We start from the raw sequence: 19,765 nt of genomic DNA, 5'->3' as shown, positions 1-19,765 counted from the left end.
TGCCTGGATTTGGCGCTCTAGCTTCTCGACCTTCCTGTCGAGTTCATCGTTCTGGAGGATTGCTGCAGCGGTTCGCTCGGGTGCAGGTTGCCCTGACGGGGTTGTGGCCAGCTTCTGAAGGTTGTGGCCAGCCTCCATGGCCTCTGACGGGGTGCTCTCTCCAGAGGGAGGCCTGGACTTGAGAGTCCTGACCTCGAAGGGGAAGTCCGCTTGCAGGAGGCTCCGGTTGGACTGGAGCCGGAGGAGGCGGTGCCCTTGGGATGCCCCTGGGTTGCAAGCTTTGGACAGCGGTAGCCAAGGCTTGCACTTGTTGCACCAGGGCATCAAACTGCTCCGGCCGAACTTGAGGGGTTGACTCGGCCGGAGGTGGTGAGTTCCGGACGGAATGCTCAGGACTGGGTGGAGGACGTCGAGAGGCGTTGGAAGCCCCTTTGCTTCTTAGCTTCATGGCAGCAAACTCGGGCCCTTCCTCTAGCGCCAACTGTTGCTGGAAATTGGACCCGGGGGCTACCGCGAAGCCGGGGAAGGAGGAGCTTCGCTGCAGGGACGGTGGTCGGCGGCGTGCCGACTGGTGACGTCCTCCTGGAGGGGTGTAAGTCCTGCAAAAAGCCGATGGCCGGGCTCCCCGGCGCCGGCCCTCCGATGCTTAAGTCAGAGGGGGGCAGATATGTGTAGAGAGCAAGGAAGAGAGTATATGGAGAAGACAGCAGGAATATTTGGATAAGATGAAGAAGATGAAGAGGGTGATATCCTCCATTATGTCTGTGCTGTTTGCTTCTTTTCACCCGGTCCAGGAGGGTTCTGTCCGGGGGGGCCCCCTCCTTTTCCCCCCAGGTTTCTTTTTATAGAAGGATTTTTGTTACCTGGGAGGTGACAGGAGGTTTGTCCTCTTTTGTAATAATTGGGCACGATTTGGCCCATTAATGGCGTAGTGGAGAACGGGACCGAATCGGACCGGAATCAGGGAGTTGTCACGGTCGATTGGACCTGTTGGAGTGGTTGAACCGCCGGCTGTGGTGGGCCTGGGGTCCGTGGATGGTAAGTGCATTTATTACCGAATGAACCGGCGGTCAGGGAGAGCCATACGCTCTGATGGTTCAGTGATCCGGAGATCGTCTTGGGCCGTGCTCATTAAATGACTGGGTGCATCGGAGACTTGAGGGAGTCTCATGCATTAATGGCAGGTCGTGCCGAATACCTGCAGAGATCTTATGCCTTGATGGCTTGGAGATAGTGGCAGGCTATAGTAGAGTCGCGTGTATAGCCGCCGGACCTTTCGAGAAAGCTTGGCGGGGAGGAGTATTAGTTAAGGCATCGGCTCGGCAAGGGTGCCGAGCCGAGCTGGTCGCCCAGAGGGGCGCCCTGTGGCGGGGTTGCTTCTAGTACTTCTGGTCGACGCCCTTTGGGCGAGCACCTTCTAGCCGAGCGCCTCTATTTGGCGCTGTCTCTGGTCGGCGCTTTCTAGTTCGAGCGCTTCTCTGGTCGGCGTTCTTCTGGTCGGCTCTTTCTAGCCGAGCATCCCTACTTGGGACGTGTTGGTTGGTCTGAGCACCTCTTGGCGCTCCGGTCGGCACTCTTGGGCCGAGCATCTTTTCGGATTGGCGCTCTCTAGCCGAGCACCCCTCTGGTTGGTGCTCTCTGGTCGGCACTCTTTGGCCGAGCACTTTTCCGGTCGGCGCTTTTCGGCCGAGCGCCTCCGTGGTGGTATGACTTGGGGTTTTTCCCCCAACAGTAATGAAGGTAGACCCCCAGTTATGACACTTCGACAATACTTACATCCCACTAGGACTAGTCAACCTTCATGCATGATTATTCCTGAAAATGTAGGACACTTTGAAATCAAACCAGGAGTAATTCAATTGCTGCCAAAGTATCTTGGAATGGAATCCGAGAACCCTTATCTTCACCTTAAGGATTTTGAGGAAATTAGCATCACATTTAAAGTGCCAAATGTATCGGAAGATGTCCTTAAATTGACCTTGTTTTCTTTTTCCTTAAAGGATAAAGCTAAAACATGGCTGAACTCCTTGAGACCTAGATCGCTAGGAACATGGCATGATATGCAAAGAGAATTCTTGAAAAAATTCTTTCCCGCACAAAGGACTAACTTTTTGAAAAGGCACATTAGTAATTTCCAACAAAAAGACCATGAAACATTTTATGAATGCTGGGAGAGATTTAAAGATTTGCTTCTCTCTTGTCCTCATCATGGGTTTGAAACATGGAGAACCATTAGTTTCTTTTACGAAGGATTGTCTCCACAGTTAAAACAATTTATAGAGACTATGTGCAATGGTCTATTTTTGGAAAAGCGACCCGATGAGGCATGGGACTATTTAGACTCTCTCGCAGAGACTGCACAATTATGGGATACAGGGGATAGAGTGAATAAACCTTTGCCTAAGCCTACTAGCATTCCACACGGGGGCCTTTACAACCTTAATACTCAGGATGATATTCAGGCTAAAATGGCAGCTCTTACTAGGAAGGTAGAGGAAATTGAACTTAGAAGGATTGAACCCGTCAAGACCGTAGAACATAACAGCGAGTGTTGTAGGATTTGCGAGATGCCTGGCCATCTCATCACTGATTGCCCCACAATACCCGCATTCAAGGAAGTCTTGCACGATCAGGCCAATGTTATGAATACCTATCAAAAATCTTTCAATAATCCTTTTTTGGGTACTTACAATCCTGGATGGAAGAACCATCCAAATTTCAGGTGGAGGAATGACCAACCTCAACAAGTATATAACCCAACTCCTCCACCTCCGCAACCTCATTATGCACACGCACCCCCTCAAAAATCCAGTCTCGAAGAAACTTTGCAATCTTTCATGCAAGGTCAAGCTAAAATCAATGATGAATTAAGAAATCAACTGACAACGCTGACCACTGCTTTAAGTGCTCAAGAGAAGGGTAAGCTACCAGCTCAACCACAACCTAACCCTCAAGTCTACGGCGGTAGCAATGCATCATCTTTAACTTCGCATAAAGAGCAAGCAAAGAGTATAATAACATTGCGAAGTGGAAAGATTATTGACCGACCAGTCCCAGAACAAACACAAGTCATACCTGATTCTGACCCTCCCAAGACAAAAGAAAAGGATAATGAAGAAACTGAAGCACCAACATCTACTGAAAAAATTGAATGTCCTTTTCCTGCACCATTTCCACAAAGATTAAAGCCCTTGCAAAAGCTTGAACCAAACTCTGAAATTCTTGAGCTTTTTAAGCAAGTAAAAATCAATGTACCTCTTCTTGATGCAATAAAACAAGTGCCTTCCTATGCAAAATTTTTAAAAGATTTATGCACTGTCAAGCGTCGTTTAAATGTCAAGAAGAAGGCATTTCTGGCTGAAAATGTGAGTGCAATTTTACAGCATAACATTCTTCCTAAATATAAGGATCCAGGTTGCCCAACTATCTCGTGCATCATTGGCAATTTTAGGATTGAGCGAGCATTACTAGATTTAGGAGCGAGTGTGAACTTGTTGCCATATACGGTATATGAGCAACTCGGTTTGGGTGAGTTGAAGCCAACAACTGTGACTTTACAATTAGCTGACACGTCAGTGAAGGTTCCTAGAGGAATTATCGAAGATGTGTTGGTCCAAGTAGATAAGTTCTATTTTCCTGTTGACTTTATCGTACTGGACACACATCCGGCTTCCAATTCACCATCTCAGATTCCGGTCATCTTAGGACGCCCATTTCTTGCAACTTCTAATGCATTGATCAATTGTAGGAATGGTGTCATGAAGCTTTCTTTTGGCAATATGACTTTGGAACTGAACGTCTTTAGTATAGACAAACAACCCAGTGAACATGAAGAAAGTAAAGAAGTTGAATGGGTTGAAACCATTGCGGAAGAATATTTGTTAAAAGAAACATTTACTGAATCGGCTAACAATGGTTTGATAGATTGGTGTTCTGAAGGTACTGCTGATGATACGGTCCCACCTATTTTAGATAACTCGGATGTCATGATGGTCAATGGGTGGAGACCGAGAATAGAGGAATTTGAACATTTGCCATCTCGAGGAGCAAAGATAGTACCATCCCATGAACAAGCACCTAAGCTCGAGTTGAAACCTTTACCGAAGGAACTCAAGTATGCCTTTCTTGGATCCGATGACACTTTTCCTATAATCATCTCATCTGTCTTGATCATGCCCAAGAAAGAAAATTACTTGGTGTTCTAAAGAATCATAGAGGAGCTTTAGGGTGGTCTATTGCAGACTTGAAGGGGATTAGCCCTTTAATTTGTACGCACCGGATATATTTGGAGGACAATGCCAAAACCACAAGGCAAATGCAACGCAGGTTGAATCCTACGATGAGAGATGTGGTTAAAGCAGAAGTCCTCAAGTTGCTTGACGTGGGTATTATTTACCCAATTTCCGATAGCAAGTGGATAAGTCCTACTCAAGTCGTGCCCAAAAAAGCAGGTCTGACGGTAGTCAAAAATGAGCAGGGTGAGTTAGTCCCGACTCGTGTCCCCACGAGTTGGCGCATGTGTGTTGACTATCGAAAATTGAATTTGGTCACTAGGAAAGATCACTTTCCCTTACCCTTCCTAGACCAAGTTTTGAAAAGAGTTGCAGGACATAATTTTTATTGTTTTCTCGATGGCTATTCCGGATACTACCAAATCGAGATTTCACCAGAAGATCAAGAGAAGACTACTTTCACTTGTCCTTTTGGTACATTTGCTTTCCGTCGGATGCCGTTCGGGTTATGTAATGCACCTGCAACATTTCAAAGATGCATGCTCAGTATTTTTGAAGACATGAACGAGAAGTTTTTGGAAGTGTTCATGGATGATTTTTCTATTTTTGGCGATTCTTTTGATGATTGTTTACTACATTTACAAGCTGTCTTAGCTCGGTGTATAGAAAAGAACCTGATACTGAATTGGGAGAAATGCCACTTCATGGTGCCAAAGGGAATTGTCCTAGGACATATTGTTTCATCGAAGGGCATGGAAGTTGATAGAGCTAAGATTGACTTAATCGCCAAGCTATCTGCACTCAAGACGGTTAGAGATGTTAGATCATTTTTGGGTCATGCCGGATTTTATAGGAGGTTCATCAAGGACTTTAGTGTCATAGCCCGACCATTATGTAACCTCCTATCCCTTGATACACCGTTCAATTGGACTGAAACCTGTCAAGAGGCATTCGAAAAGTTGAAGTCTATGCTTAGCACTGCACCCATCGTGCGACCACCCGATTGGTCATTACCTTTTGAGATCATGTGCGATGCTAGTGACTATGCGATAGGAGCTGTCCTAGGACAACGCAAGGATAATAAGCCATATGTCATTTACTATGCAAGCAAAACTTTAAATGATGCTCAAATGAATTACACCACCACCGAAAAGAAATTGCTTGCAGTAGTATTTGCATTAGACAAATTTCGTTCTTATATCCTTGGTGCTCCTATTGTTATCTTTACAGATCATGCAGCGCTAAAATATTTATTGGATAAGAAAGATGCCAAACCACGCTTAATACGATGGATACTTCTACTCCAAGAATTTGACATCACTATCAAAGATAAAAAGGGAGTAAAAAATGTAGTTGCTGACCATTTATCACGGCTAGTTTTTAATGATTCGGTGCCACAGTTGCCCATCAAGGACTCGTTCCCTGAAGAGCAATTATTTGCACTTTCTACTATGCCATGGTTTGCTGATATTGTAAACTTTCTTGTCACGAACCGGATGCCGGAGCATTGGGGATCGAATGATAAAGAATAATTTCTTACGTGAAGTAAGAAGTTATTATTATGATGCCCCCTATTTGTTCAAGTATTGTAATGATCAAATCTTTAGAAGATGCATTCCGGATCATGAGATACAAAGTGTACTCTCTTTTTGTCATGCCAGTGCTTGCGGAGGACACTTTGCATATAAGAAAATAGCTGCTAAGGTGTTACAATGTGGTTTTTATTGGCCTACACTATTTAAAGATGCCCACGAGTTCTGTAGGACATGTGACCCATGTCAGCGTGTTGGAAGTCTAACTCGTAGGCAAATGATGCCTCTTCAGCCCATTACTGCTATTGAAATTTTTGACATGTGGAGTATTGATTTCATGGGTCCGTTTCCACCATCTTTTGGCCATGAGTATATTTTAGTTGGTGTTGAGTATTTGTCAAAATGGGTAGAAGCTGTTGCCTGTAGAACTAATGATCACAAACCTGTTTTGAAATTTCTAAAAGAAAATATCTTTTCACGATTTGGGATACCCAAGGTTATAATTAGTGATGGGGGAAAACATTTCTGTAATAAGCCTTTTGAGATCCTATTGAGAAAGTACGGTATCACTCATAGAATTGCAACTCCTTATCACCCGCATACTAGTGGCCAAGTAGAGTTAGCCAATCGGGAAATTAAACGAATTTTAGAGAAAACGGTGAATCCATCACGCAAAGACTGACCGTTAAAACTTTCTGACGCATTGTGGGCTTACCGTACTGCTTATAAAACTATTCTTGGTATGTCCCCGTATCGGCTAGTCTATGGAAAAGCATGTCATCTACCTGTTGAATTAGAGCATAAATCATATTGGGCCATTAGAAAATTGAATTTTGAATTGTCAGATGCTGGTTTAATTCGAAAATTACAATTAAGTGAGTTGAATGAAATTCGTCGGGATGCGTATGACAATGCTAGACTTTGTAAAGAACGAATGAAAATTAGGCATGATAAATCAATTCTAAGAAAATCTTTTGAACCTGCACAAAAAGTTCTTTTGTATGACTCTCGCTTACATCTGTTTCCTGAAAAGTTACGATCAAGATGGACAGGTCCTTTCATTGTAAAAACTGTTTTTCCACACGGGGCAGTTGAAATTGAGAATCCACAGGATGGTCAAATTTTTAAGGTAAATGGACACAGATTAAAATCTTTTTTTGAGAATTTTGCAGATGAAGAGGACTCCTTTCCCTTGGAGGAGTCTTCTTATGACTGAGCATGACGGCCAAGGTATGTGTATATTAGTTAGAATTAATTTTTTTATTTTGTAGGTCTTCTTTTCTGGAAATCAACAGCTCAAGGTATTCTTCTTCTCTCTAATATTCTTTTCTCTATTGTTTCTCACATATAGCTTTCTTGCATCTTTTATATTGAGGACAATGCAATATTTAAGTTGGGGGGAGGGAAATATTTTGCAAAAAAAAAAAAAAAAAAGTTTTTGCATTTGATTTATTCTATTACTTTCTTTTCTGAGCAAATGCACATGTATTTTCATATTGAGTGTGTGCAACTATTAAGGCAAGGAACACATGCATACTATGACTGATCAGAGACCTATTATTAGATCCCCACACGTGTACTTAATGACAATAGGAAGGCCTCAGGAGTTCATATTTGTTAACTGCATTTTTGTTAGCCTTATCCATAAAAGAAGTATGAGTATCCTTGTTCGTACCATAAGGTTCAGGATTTGGTTTTCACATAAAGATAGAGGTTGAATATCCCGACTAGCACTACAAGAAAAAGAAGCTTAGGCGACGCTTTTTAAGGTCTTTACCGACGCTTATAAGCGTCGGTACATTTCTTCCTAACGCTTTCCAAAGCGTCGCCAAAGCGTCGGCTATGTAAGAGTGAAAAAAATATTTGCCGATGCTTTGGAAAAGCGTCGCTAACTTTTAGCGACGCTTAAAAGCGTCGCTAAAAACTCATTTAGCGACACTTTTAAGCGTCGTTAAAACTTTAGAATGTCACGCACTTAGCAACGCTTTAAAGCGTCGGCGTTTACAACCACTCCACCTGGCTTCCTGCGCGCCATGCGCCAACCCTCACCTACTTCGTCAACCCTCCGTTTAGCGCCCTCCGTCAACCCCACCCCCTTTAAAACCCTCCCAGGTCCCCACCCCACCTCTCATCCACTCCATCCCAATCCTCGCCACCCACCCGGCTCCCGTCTCCGTCAACCCCACCCCCTTTAAAACCCTCCCAAGTCCCCACCCCACCTCTCATCCACTCCATCCCAATCCTCGCCACCCATCCGGCTCCCGTCTCCGTCACACCCCCTTTAAAACCCTCCCAAGTCCCCACCCCACCTCTCATCCACTCCATCCCAATCCTCGCCACCCACCTGGCTCCCGTCTCTCTCTCTCTCTCTCTCTCTCTCTCTCTCTCTCTCTCTCTCTCTCTCTCTCTCTCCCCCCCCCCTTTTTTTTTGCTGAAACTCTCTCTTTGCCTTTGGTCTCGTGTGGAGAGCAATGGATCTTCGCCATCGCCGTGTCCAAGCTCCGGGGGAAGCGCTTCGGCGACGACCTCAACTATCAAAATCTGACAGTTCTCGCCAAGCGCTTCGACGACATCTTCCTCCTCCGCATGGGCCAGCGGAACCTCGTCGTGGTCTCGTCCCCCGAGATGGCCCGCGATGTCTTGCACACCCAGGGCGTCGAGTTCGGCTCCCGTACCCGCAACGTCGTCTTCGACATCTTCACCGGCAAAGGCCAGGACATGGTCTTCACCGTCTACGGCGAGCACTGGCGCACTGGCGCACTGGCGCAAGGTCGTGCAGCAGAACCGCCATGGCTGGGAGGAGGAGGCCCGCCGGGTGGTGGAGGACGTCAAGGCCAACCCCAACGCCGCCACCGAGCTGGGTGGACATCTTGGCAAAGGCGGTGGTGGGGATGATGGCGAAGATGCGGCGCATCACGCCGTGGGCTTGGCACTTGGACGCCAAGCCCAGCGCCTTCTCCAGGACGAGCTCGGTGTCCATCATCGCATCTCCACCTCCGCCCTCCTAATTCCCCACCACCACTTGTTGATCCGCCGATGTGGGGCTAAATCGTTCAACTGATTTTATTTAACTGAGATCGAGAAAGAGCAATGAAGAGAGGAGGGGAGGGGGGTGCGGCCTCTGACGAATTCAAAAATGGCTTCCGACGACGCTTTCAGAAGCGTCGGCCTTTTTTTAATTTTTCGACGCTACTTAGCGTCGTCTTATCCCAGGAAGCGTCAACTAATCTCGACACTTTTTTTAAACCGCCGACAAAAGACCAAAACTTGCCGACGCTTGCGACAAGCGTCGGCAAAAAAGCGTCGGTAAAACCGACATTTCTAGTAGTGTAGATTACTTAGGTGCCTTATGATCCGACTTTGGTTGACCTATAGTCACGATGCAGTCACATATATAATAAAAATATTTATATAGTTCAGTCTATCATTTCTTTTCTTGCATAATTATTATTCAAAAAAATAATAATAATAATAATACTTATGATGACAAGTCTGGCCTCGTGGCGTAGTCTGGTTCGAGTAATTAAGTCCGAGGGGTGTTTCACCTAATGTCTTGAGCCAACTGGATCAGGGGTCATTAACTGAAAGCTCGCTACATGGACCTTACTAGAGCCTAATGGGGTTGGATAGCTGTAGTTGTCATGTGTATTGAAAAAAAAAATGAAAATGAAATAAAAATAAGCATGAATGAGTTGGTTAGGCTGAACCTAGTGACATGTGGTAATGGCTGGTTTAACGCCATTGTATTGGACCTCTGTGTACCCGGGTTGTTTAGTTGAGATTGATAGCTCTTTCTTTACATGCGAACCATTCTTGACAAATTTAGACAACATGTGATATTCTGAAAATTTGATGGATCAGGTTCTAATAAAGTGTAGAAAACATTTGTGGACTTGAGTAGTGCACCTAAAACTCAGGCGGTGCTCTGTTGTGGTGGAGGTATTAGTACTCTGAGAAAGTCATATAATTTGATGCACACTACACTTTTATATTCCTTGCTTTGACAGTTGCAATGCTTGAAAATATATATCGATTAATTACATGTGTATTAGCTTAGAATTTATTTCACATTTTTTATTATGATCTCATGTCATGTTATATCATGTATGATGTTTGTGGGTAGCATCCCTGAAAACCCTCACGAGACAACACTCGTCCACTAGGGTAACCTAGGGGTTTAACGGCTTGTTGCACGTGCTAAGTGCAATCGTGATTCCTACGAAAGTGAGTACTTATCTTAATTTTATGCAATTAGTTCTAATAAAACATCAAAGGACCAACCAACACTTTTTGTACTCTCATTTTATCAGTTGCTTGTTAATTGCTAGAGACTAGCAATAAGCTAGTTGGGGGGTGTGATGAGAGCACAAAAGTGCGATCTACACATCACTTAAATTAGCATTATTGCTAACAAATAATGATAACAGTGCTGCATTAATATTTTATTTTTGTTGGGTGCAGGTGATCGTAAATCAAGTTGAAATGCGCATCGAGTCCAAAAATATGCATCACCGTAGGTGACCAGCCAACCGCATGGGTCGACCCCAGTTGCATACTAGGAGGAGGTCAAGTTCAGCCGTCTACTTCGTTGCAGCTTCAGTCTTTTGCAAGCCGGCATCTATTCAACGTCTCCGCCTGCGTGGAAGAAATGAGCATTCTCTTCTTTCCCCCATTTCAAAGGCTTTTGGAGTTCACTCATCCCAGCCGTCACCCCCGCATCAGCTGCCACGTCCGAAGACCCTTTCTCCCAGCTCTTGGAACCCGCAATCAGGTCTTTCTCCTGTGCGTCCACGAAGCATCCAGCAACCCGAGTCCAAAGCCATGCATCCCAGCTCCCATCCCGTGTTCGTGTGATCAGTCCAAGCTTCCTTCAGCATCTTCCTCGCAGTCCACGCGTCCCAGCTCTTCCCGGATCTCCTTTCTCTCCAGGTCATCCCAGTTCACAGCGCCAGCGTGGAAGAGCGTGATCCATCCGGGCGTCTTCCGAATTTGCGACCCCAAGGAACTGTTTTCCGTCTTCTCTGCGCCAGCAACCCACAGCACATCATCCGAATCCATGCATTCATCCCCGCGAAGCTTCCCAGCGTCCGCATGCAGCTCATCAACTCGCGATCAGTCCACGCGTCCCAGCATCCCTGCTATCCATTGCGCTTCTCCCATCCGAGTCCGAAGATCCCAGCATCCCATGATCTTCAGCTTCTCCCAGATCCCGCACGCGTCCGCATCCAAGATTCCAGCAAAGATCTCAGCTTCCTTCCGCTTCTCCCGCAGGCGTCCGTGATCCAGTTTCCACACCTCAAACTTCTTCCGAGATCCCAGCTTCTGTGATCATCTTCCCAGCCTTCGCGTGCATCCCGCGAAGATCGCGATCCATCCAGCGTCCGATTCTTCCGGATCCACAGTTTCATCCTTCCGTCCGCGAGCATCTCTAGCCGTCCACGTCCATCCCCTTCTCCCGGGATTTCATCTCATCCGGCCATCTCCACCGCATGTCCCTCTCGGCTGGGAAGGGAAGGGAGGCTCTCGGGGGTTTAAAAGAGAAGAAAATAAAACAGAGTCGGCATCCCTCATCCGAAAGTAGAGCCCCTATTGAAAAGAAAAAAAGAAAGAGAGGAAACAGGGCATGTCCTGTTTCCGAAAATAAAAAGAAAAAAAAAAGAGTGAAGGAAGAGGAACAGGGGAGATTTCTTTTATGTTGATGGACGGCTAATTTCTTAGGGAGGGAGATGGAGGAACCTTTGATGTATTGCTCTTTGAAGTAAACTCTAAACTTTTGCCTTGAATGAATTATATTTACTGATAAGTTTTTGATCCATGCATAGTTATTTCGTAGATAGCACTTTAATGGATTATGATTATTGATATATGGATTGCTTTAGTATTTGATTCGTCGTAGACGTAGAAAGCACGACGAATGCTTTGAAATTGAGTTCATATGTTCATGAAACATATACCATGATTAGATCTATCCTACAATTCATTTTTAATCAAGAACCATAGAGTTTATTTCTTGGATGCAATATCATCAAGGGGGATTCCAGATCCCTACCATCTTTATTTCATAGAACTTTGTTTATTGATATATTATTTTTGCTTTTAATTTCTGAAATTAAAACATCATTTTGATCCATAAATTTATTGAATTAATTAATCTGAAATTATACTAAGTAATCTCATACATATTTCGTTCCCTGAGGATTCGACCTCGGACTTCCGAGAATTTACTACTTGTGCGATTCTCCTGCACTTGGGAGAACAATTTTATTTTTGCATCAGCGATTGTTAGTAGCACCGAAAATAATATCATCAACATAAATCTGCACTAATAACATATCTTTGTTTTTCTTCTTCAAAAACAGTATTGTATCTATATTTCCCCTAGAGAACTCATGATCTAGTAGAAATTTGCTAAGTCTTTCATACCATGCTCTAGGTGCTTGTTTCAAACCATAAAGTGCTTTGTTCAATTTATACACATGATTAGGGTATTGATGATTTTCAAAACCAGGAGGTTGTTCTACATACACCTCCTCATTAATATGCCCATTTAGAAATGCACTTTTTACATCCATTTGAAATAATTTGAAATCCTTAGAGCATGCAAATGCTAGTAATAGTCTGATTGCCTCAAGTCTAGCTACAGGAGCAAAGGTTTCATCAAAATCTATACCTTCTTCTTGATTATAGCCCTTTGCTACTAGTCTAGCCTTATTCCTAATTACAATTCTATTTTCATCAAGTTTATTTTTATATATCCATTTGGTACCTATAATTGAATATTTAGAGGGTCGTTCAACTAGGTTCCATACCTTGTTTCTAGTAAATTGGTTTAATTCTTCTTGCATTGCATTTATCCAATTTACATCTTTTTCAGCTTCTTCTATGTGTTTGGGTTCAAAATGTGAGACAAAAGCTAGATGATTATTTAAGTTCCTAAGAGATGCTCTAGTCCTAACAGGTTGAGATGGATCATCTAAAATTAAATCCTTAGGATGCCCATGAGCATACCTCCAAGCCTTAGTCAGCCCATGATCCACAACAGCCTCTTGGTTTAATGATGCATTTCCAATTAATTTTTGTTCATCTTCTTGTAATGTCATCTCATCAATCTTTTCTTCAAGTATTTCAGCATCATCATCAAGATCAACTCTCTTGCTAGAAGAATTATCACTAGAGTCATCAAAAACTACATGTATTGATTCTTCAATAACAAGGGTTCTTTTATTAAAGACTCTATAGGCTTTACTAGTTGTAGAGTACCCCAAAAATATACCCTCATCAGATTTAGAGTCAAATTTACCTAGATTATCTTTCCCATTATTATGAACAAAACACCTACATCCAAAGACATGAAAATAGTTTACCTTTGGTTTTCTGTTTTTCCAAAGTTCATAAGGTGTTTTCTTTATAATGAGTCTCAATAAAACTCTATTTAGTCTATGACATGAGGTATTAATGGCTTCTTTCCAAAAGTACTTAGGGAGGTTATTTTCACATAGCATGGTTCTAGCCATTTTCTCTAGGATTCTATTTTTCCTTTCTACAACTCCATTTTGTTGTGGAGTCCTAGGTGCAGAAAAATTATGAGTTATTCCCTTTTTACTACAAAACTCATCAAATAAATGATTTTCAAATTCGGTTCCATGGTCACTTCTAATAGCTATGACTGAAGTATCTCTAGCATTTGTTACTTCCTTATGAAATTTCTTAAAAACTGAAAATGCTTGATCTTTATGAGCTAAGAACATGACCCAAGTATATCTAGAAAAGTCATCTACAATAACTAGACTATATTTATTTTCTCCTAGACTTGTGGTTCTAGTTGGTCCGAATAGATCCATGTGTAGTAGTTCTAGAGGTCTAGAGGTAGAGACACAATTTATGGATTTAAAAGAGTTCCTTGATTGTTTGCCATATTGACAAGCTTCACATATCTTATTCTTTTCAAACTTTAGTTTTGGCAAACCTATCACGAAATCTCTTTTAATTAGTTTTGATATTGTGTCCATGCTTGCATGACCTAACTTACGGTGCTATAACCAACTAGCATCATTATCCTTAGTTTCATTAACAACTAAACATGGGTTATGTTTGGCAAGATCCTCAAGGTCTACAACATACACATTCCCACGTCTTATTCCTTTAAAAACTAAACTATTGTCATTTGAGTTGGTAATGATGCATAGTGATGGTTTGAACAAAACATCAAAATCTCTATCACACAATTGACTAATGCTAAGTAAATTATGCTTAAGACCATCAACATATCGAACATTATCAATAAAGGTTGAAGGGGTAATTTGTACTTTACCTATACCAATGATGTGACCTTGGTTATTGTCTCCAAAAGTCACAGCATCTCCCTTCTTAGCTTCAAGGGTGAAGAATTGATCCTTGTCACCCGTCATGTGTCTTGAGCAGCCACTATCCAAGTACCAACAATTTTTGTCGACCTTGGCTGCAAGACACTCCTACACAAGCAAGTCATACAATTTTAGGTACCCAAGTTTTCTTGGGTCCTTCATGGTTAGTAATGTTGGTTCCTTTTGGAACCCAAACCCTTTTAATTTTTCTTTTAGTTTTTCCTTTTCTATAATCACATACATTTGCTTTGTGTCCTAGTGTTCCACAGCAAAAACATGTTATTTTCTTAGTTTTGCTTTCTCCTGCTTTAACGAAGAAATTACTAAGGAGTTTTTGCTTATTTTTAGGTTTATACCCTAAACCAGCTCTATTGAACACAGCTCGTTGACTATTAAGTATCATTTCTAATTTTTCTGAACTATAAGTAAATTTTTCTACAAAAGGCTTGTACTTCTCAAGTTCTAGTGCCAACTTTTGTTTTTCTGTTTTTAGTGCATCTAAGTCTTTTGTGAAATTACTTCCAATAGTTTGTTTATCCTTTTTAAGTTCAGAAATTTCCTTGGCTAGTTTTTCGTTATCTTTACTCAAGGTATTAGTTTTTTGAATTAACATTTGGTTGCTTGTCTTAAGTTCTAAATTTTCTTTAGTGATAAAATCCTTATCCTTAACTAATTTATCATATTTATGGAGGTGAGATTGATTGGTTAGTTTTAGCTCTTTATTCTTAAAGCTTATTGTCTTATATTCATCCATTAATTCATTAAACGCATCATATAACTCATCAAAGGTAAAATCTAAATGCGTTTCAGATGTTACCTCATTTTCGTTTGCCATAAAGCATAGATTGGCCTTTTCTTCTTGTTCCTCATCCGATGATGATGAAGATGTATCGGAGTCCGATAGGGTAGAGACGAGGACCTTCTTTTTCTTGTACTTGCTGGCCTTCTTGAGCAAAGGACAGTCTGCTCTGAAGTGTCCCGGCTTCTTACATTCGTAGCATCCGATTCCCTCATTTTTCCTTTCCTTACCTTTATCCTTGTGATAGGAACTTGAGGGGCCTCTCCTTTGATGAAAAGTCTTCTTACGATTGATGAATTTTCTGAACTTACGTACGAGAAGAGCCTCATCATCATCTCCCTCATTGTCTTCCTCTTCACTGCTGCTGCTGCAAGATAAGTCTTTGTTAGTAGAAACAGATTTGAGGGCTATTACCTTTTTCTTGTGGGAGGACTCTTCTTCGCTGTGTTGTTTCATTGTGAGCTCGTGCGTCATTAGGGATCCAAGAAGCTCCTCAAGTGGAAGCTTGTTCAAGTCCTTGGCTTCTTGGATTGCCGTCACCTTGGCTTCCCATGACCTTGGTAGACAGCGAAGAATCTTCCTGACAAGCTCACTGTTAGTATAATTTTTGCCAAGGCTTTTTAGGCCATTGACAATGTCAGTAAATCTAGTGAACATGCAAGTGATTGTTTCATTAGAATCCATTTTAAATAATTCATACTTATGTACTAATATATTTATTTTGGATTCTTTTACTTGATTTGTGCCCTCGTGGGTCACTTCAAGTCTATCCCAAATCTCTTTTGCAGAATTGCAAGTAGAGACTCTATTGAATTTATTTCTATCTAAAGAACAATAAAGTACATTCATGGCTTTGGCATTTAGTTGTGCCTTCCTTATGTCATTGTCATCCCAATCCTTTTCAAGCTTGGGTACAGTGACACCTTCTACATGAATGGATGGGATGTATGGTCCATTTAGTATGGTGGTCCACATCTCATAGTCTTGGGCTTGGATAAATATTCTCATCCTAGCCTTCCAATATGAGTAGTCGGATCCATTAAAGAATGGAGGTCTATGTGTGGACTGGCCCTCAATGTGAGAAGATCCAAATAGGGTTGTCATTTTGATCTTTTACTCTTTGGGTAGTAGAGTTCAGGCTCTGATACCACTTGTTGCCCAGATAGACAACCCAAGAGGGGGGGGGTAAATTGGGTTTTAAAATAATTATTGCAATTAAAATGTCTGTGGATAACTAATTAATACTTTTTGCAAGTTAATTAATTAGATGCTATGTGCAGTGAATGAAATGAAAGTAAGAGATGACAAGGCAATCACAAACACAAAGATTTTATAGTGGTTCGGAGCTAACCCTTGCTCCTACGTCCACTCCCCAAGCCTCACTTGGAAATTCACTATAACCCCTCGGATTACAGCCGGTTGTTTTACAAGCTCACAACCTAACTTGTTGTTTTACGAGGTCACAACGAACTCGGTCGGTTTTCCCAGGCTCACCGACTAGAACCACCCGATTGTTTTTCCGGGATCACAATCGAACCCTTATACGTTGGTTTCAACCTAGGCTCACCAACAAACCTTTACACCCTTGATTCAATCCCCTGATTGAATCAAGTAAGGACCAAATGGATAGAAAGAACAAAGAGAAAAATACAGCTTCTAAATAAGCAGATATTCAGCAATATGAATAATAGAAAAGTTAAGAGCCCTCAAACAAGTTTATGATGATGTAGTGGAGGGCTTCTCGAACTTTGGGTCTCCTCTTGAATGTCTTGAAGACTTGAAGGCAGAAGGAGATTTCTTTAATGCTGGGAAGAGTTGGTTGAATGGAGTTAATGGCTCTCTTCCTTCTTTTCCGCTGAAATTCCTTTGGCAGATGAAGTTATTGTGTTTTCTTTGAAAGGAATGTTACTTTTCTGCTTTGCTACAGTCCTCTGTGGCTATTTAAGCCATTCCCCACGGAAACTAGCCGTTAGACACAATCTACTAGCCGTTCTGCACATTCTGCACAACCTGACAATATTTCCGTTGGGATCGGAGTCGACTCGCGCGATCTGGAGTCGACTCGGTTGCAGCAGGAGTCGACTCATGCTTTTCTGGAGTCGACTCGGCAACTGTTCCAGATTTGAATTAAAGTGCTCTTCTCGACTGGGAGTCGACTCGACTTAACTCGGAGTCGACTCCCCAGAGTCTGGAGCTGACCTGGCACTTTTGGAGTCGGCTCATCCCAAGGAATCCATGGATGCATTTTCCAAGTTTGCTCACTCGAGTCGACTCGTGAATTCTGGGAGTCGACTCGGCACTTAGAGTCCGAACTCCCAAGCTTCTGTCTTTTGGCTCGTGCTGTCTTGGAGTCGACTCGGACTGTTCTGGAGTCGACTCGGCTCTCAGTATCCGAAAAGCAGTCTTCTGTCTTTTTGGGGTCGCGCTGTCTCGGAGTCGACTCGCCCTTTGCGGGAGTCGACTCGGCTCTCAGTGTCCGAAAATTGCTCTCTGACTTTTGTCTTGTATTACACTGAGAGTCGACTCTCGCTTCCTTTGGAGTCGACCTGCCAACCATTGGAGTCGACTCGCGTTCCTCAGGAGTCGACTCGGCTCTCAGGGTCCAATATACCTTCTCTGTCTTTGTGTTTGTAACCCCCTGGAGTCGACTCATACTACTCTGGAGTCGACTCGGCAAGCATCGGAGTTGACTCGCTGACAGGTTTTGAGTTGTATCTTTCTGTTCGTCTATCTGTTCTCAGTCGGAGTCGACTCGTAATGTCCCGTCGACTCGAAATATTCCGGAGTCGACTCGAGTCTCAGACTTTGGTTCACATTGACTTCTTAACTTATCCAAATTGTCTTGAACCAAATCTAGAGACACTTAGCCATAAATTTACAAGGATATCACTAAAATACTAGATTGAATTCATTAGTAAACATAAGATATACTCAAATGCTTTGAGCTCATCAAAATCAAATAGGGTTATAATCAATCACTCCACAAGGATCTTTAGCTGGGGTGAGGTGTCACCCCCAGCTTCCTCCTCGTGAAGGGCTTAATAGCTGGGCCCTCCACAACTTCCCAGCTGGCACTATCCTAGTCACATCCATCCTCAGGGCATGAGATAGCAGCCATCAAATGGCTGCCAACAATGGGCCCCAGTTGGGCCCATAAGGTGTCCTGGCCCAATGCTCAAGTACGGGCCCAAAAAGGTATTGGGCTCAAATCGGGCCCGGATATTACATAAGGAATGGTCCGATGCTGCAACACTTGATTCTTTCTATCCACCATCCATACTAGGTACTCTTCATTGGTCAGATCCTCATGCAAACACATAGTTCATGCTCTACCATATAATTTGGATCCATAACATACATCCTCAGCATGGAAATATGGAATACATTATGCACTGCCGACAGAGCTGATAGTAATGCCAATCGATACACCACTTTTTTGATCCTATCCAAGATCTCAAATGGACCAATATACCTAGGGCTCAATTTATAGCGAACCTCAAACCTCATCACACCTTTAGTGAGAAATACCTTCAAGAAAACATGATCGCCAACCTAAACTTCCTGCTCTCTTCTTCTATTATCAGTATAAATCCTTTGTCTATTTTGAGTTGTGCGAAGTCATTATCTAATTACTTGAATCTTATCTACAGTTTCTTGTACTACCTCTAGACCTAATAATATTTTCTCTCCCATATCATCATAATAAATCGAAGATCAACATTCCTACCATATAATGCTTCAGAAAGAGCCATCTGAATACTGGCTTGATAACTATTGTTGTAGGCAAACTCAACCAGATATATGTGACTATTCCATGTACCACCAAAATCCATGACACAAGCTCTGGGTTGTTACAAATGGTATCAGAGCAGACTCATCCCATGACCCATATGGAATAGGGGATACTGCAGTAAGAGCTCATTAAGGCTGATCATAGGTCGATTGTAGTGCTTATGATTAGATTTGAATAGATGTAAACTCTTAGCCTGACAAGGATATTAGGACTTAAATGGGAAGAGTATGTGAGTTTCGTGCGGGCATGTATTTAGTCTCACATCGGTTATTCGCCTAAGAGATCATGGGTACTTACACAGGACTAAGGAACCCAAAAAAATATCTTTCGGCTAGCTATTTTGGATGAGGTCCTAGATTGTTACCTAAAGAATAGTGAAGCCATATATGTGAAACCAAAGATCAAAAAGGTCCATGCAATCCTAATGGCCTCTATTAGGGATAGGAAAGATTATGCAATGATCACTAGAGATACAGTTAGCAGCTGTAATTCCTCCACGAACTCACTTGACACATATCCATATTGGTTTCGACTTCCTCCCTTATACCATGGCCTCTTCTCCCCATGACACACACCCTTCATTGTCAAACTTGAAATGAGAACTATAATACATGACAATGTTTATACCCACAAGCTGCTGGAAGTCTTGAAGCCTTGAGTCCACCAATATGGCCTCCCTACATTCTCTTGGCTTGCAACAGCTTGATGGAACTGATCTTCTCAGATGATTCTTCTTCCTCAGTCTTTGATTCTTTGAGTGCTTCGATCTCTACATTAACCTCATGAGCTGGATAAAGTTTTCTCAGTATGGATTCAACTTCTTCTTCTCTTCTCTGAAATAGGAGGTGATTGAAATGGGTTATTGGTGGATGGTAATTTATCAAAGAAGGTAGGGGAGGGGTGAGCAGTGGATGATGATGGATTGCATTATCAATTAGGTAAACAGAGTATGCAGGAATAATTGGTACGCTGTTAATAAGAGCTTGCTGGTTTGTGCTTCTTCTCAGACTAGAAAAGCTTGATTCATGAAATATAACATTTGGAGC

The 19,765-nt window shown here is 42.6% G+C and overlaps 2 pseudogenes; one reads left to right on the top strand and one right to left on the bottom strand.

Moving 5' to 3' along the window:
- Positions 1-2,117: 2,117 nt before the first annotated feature.
- On the bottom strand, positions 2,118-2,215 carry LOC120112675 (annotated as a pseudogene).
- A 5,582-nt stretch (positions 2,216-7,797) lies between these two features.
- Positions 7,798-8,924, top strand: LOC120112565 (annotated as a pseudogene).
- Positions 8,925-19,765: the final 10,841 nt, after the last annotated feature.

The sequence above is a fragment of the Phoenix dactylifera genome, chromosome 11 (genome assembly GCF_009389715.1).
Source record: "Phoenix dactylifera cultivar Barhee BC4 chromosome 11, palm_55x_up_171113_PBpolish2nd_filt_p, whole genome shotgun sequence".
NCBI lineage: Eukaryota > Viridiplantae > Streptophyta > Magnoliopsida > Arecales > Arecaceae > Phoenix > Phoenix dactylifera.
The sequence above is the reverse complement of the archived record's forward strand: the minus strand, read 5'-3'. Positions and strand labels throughout refer to the sequence as shown.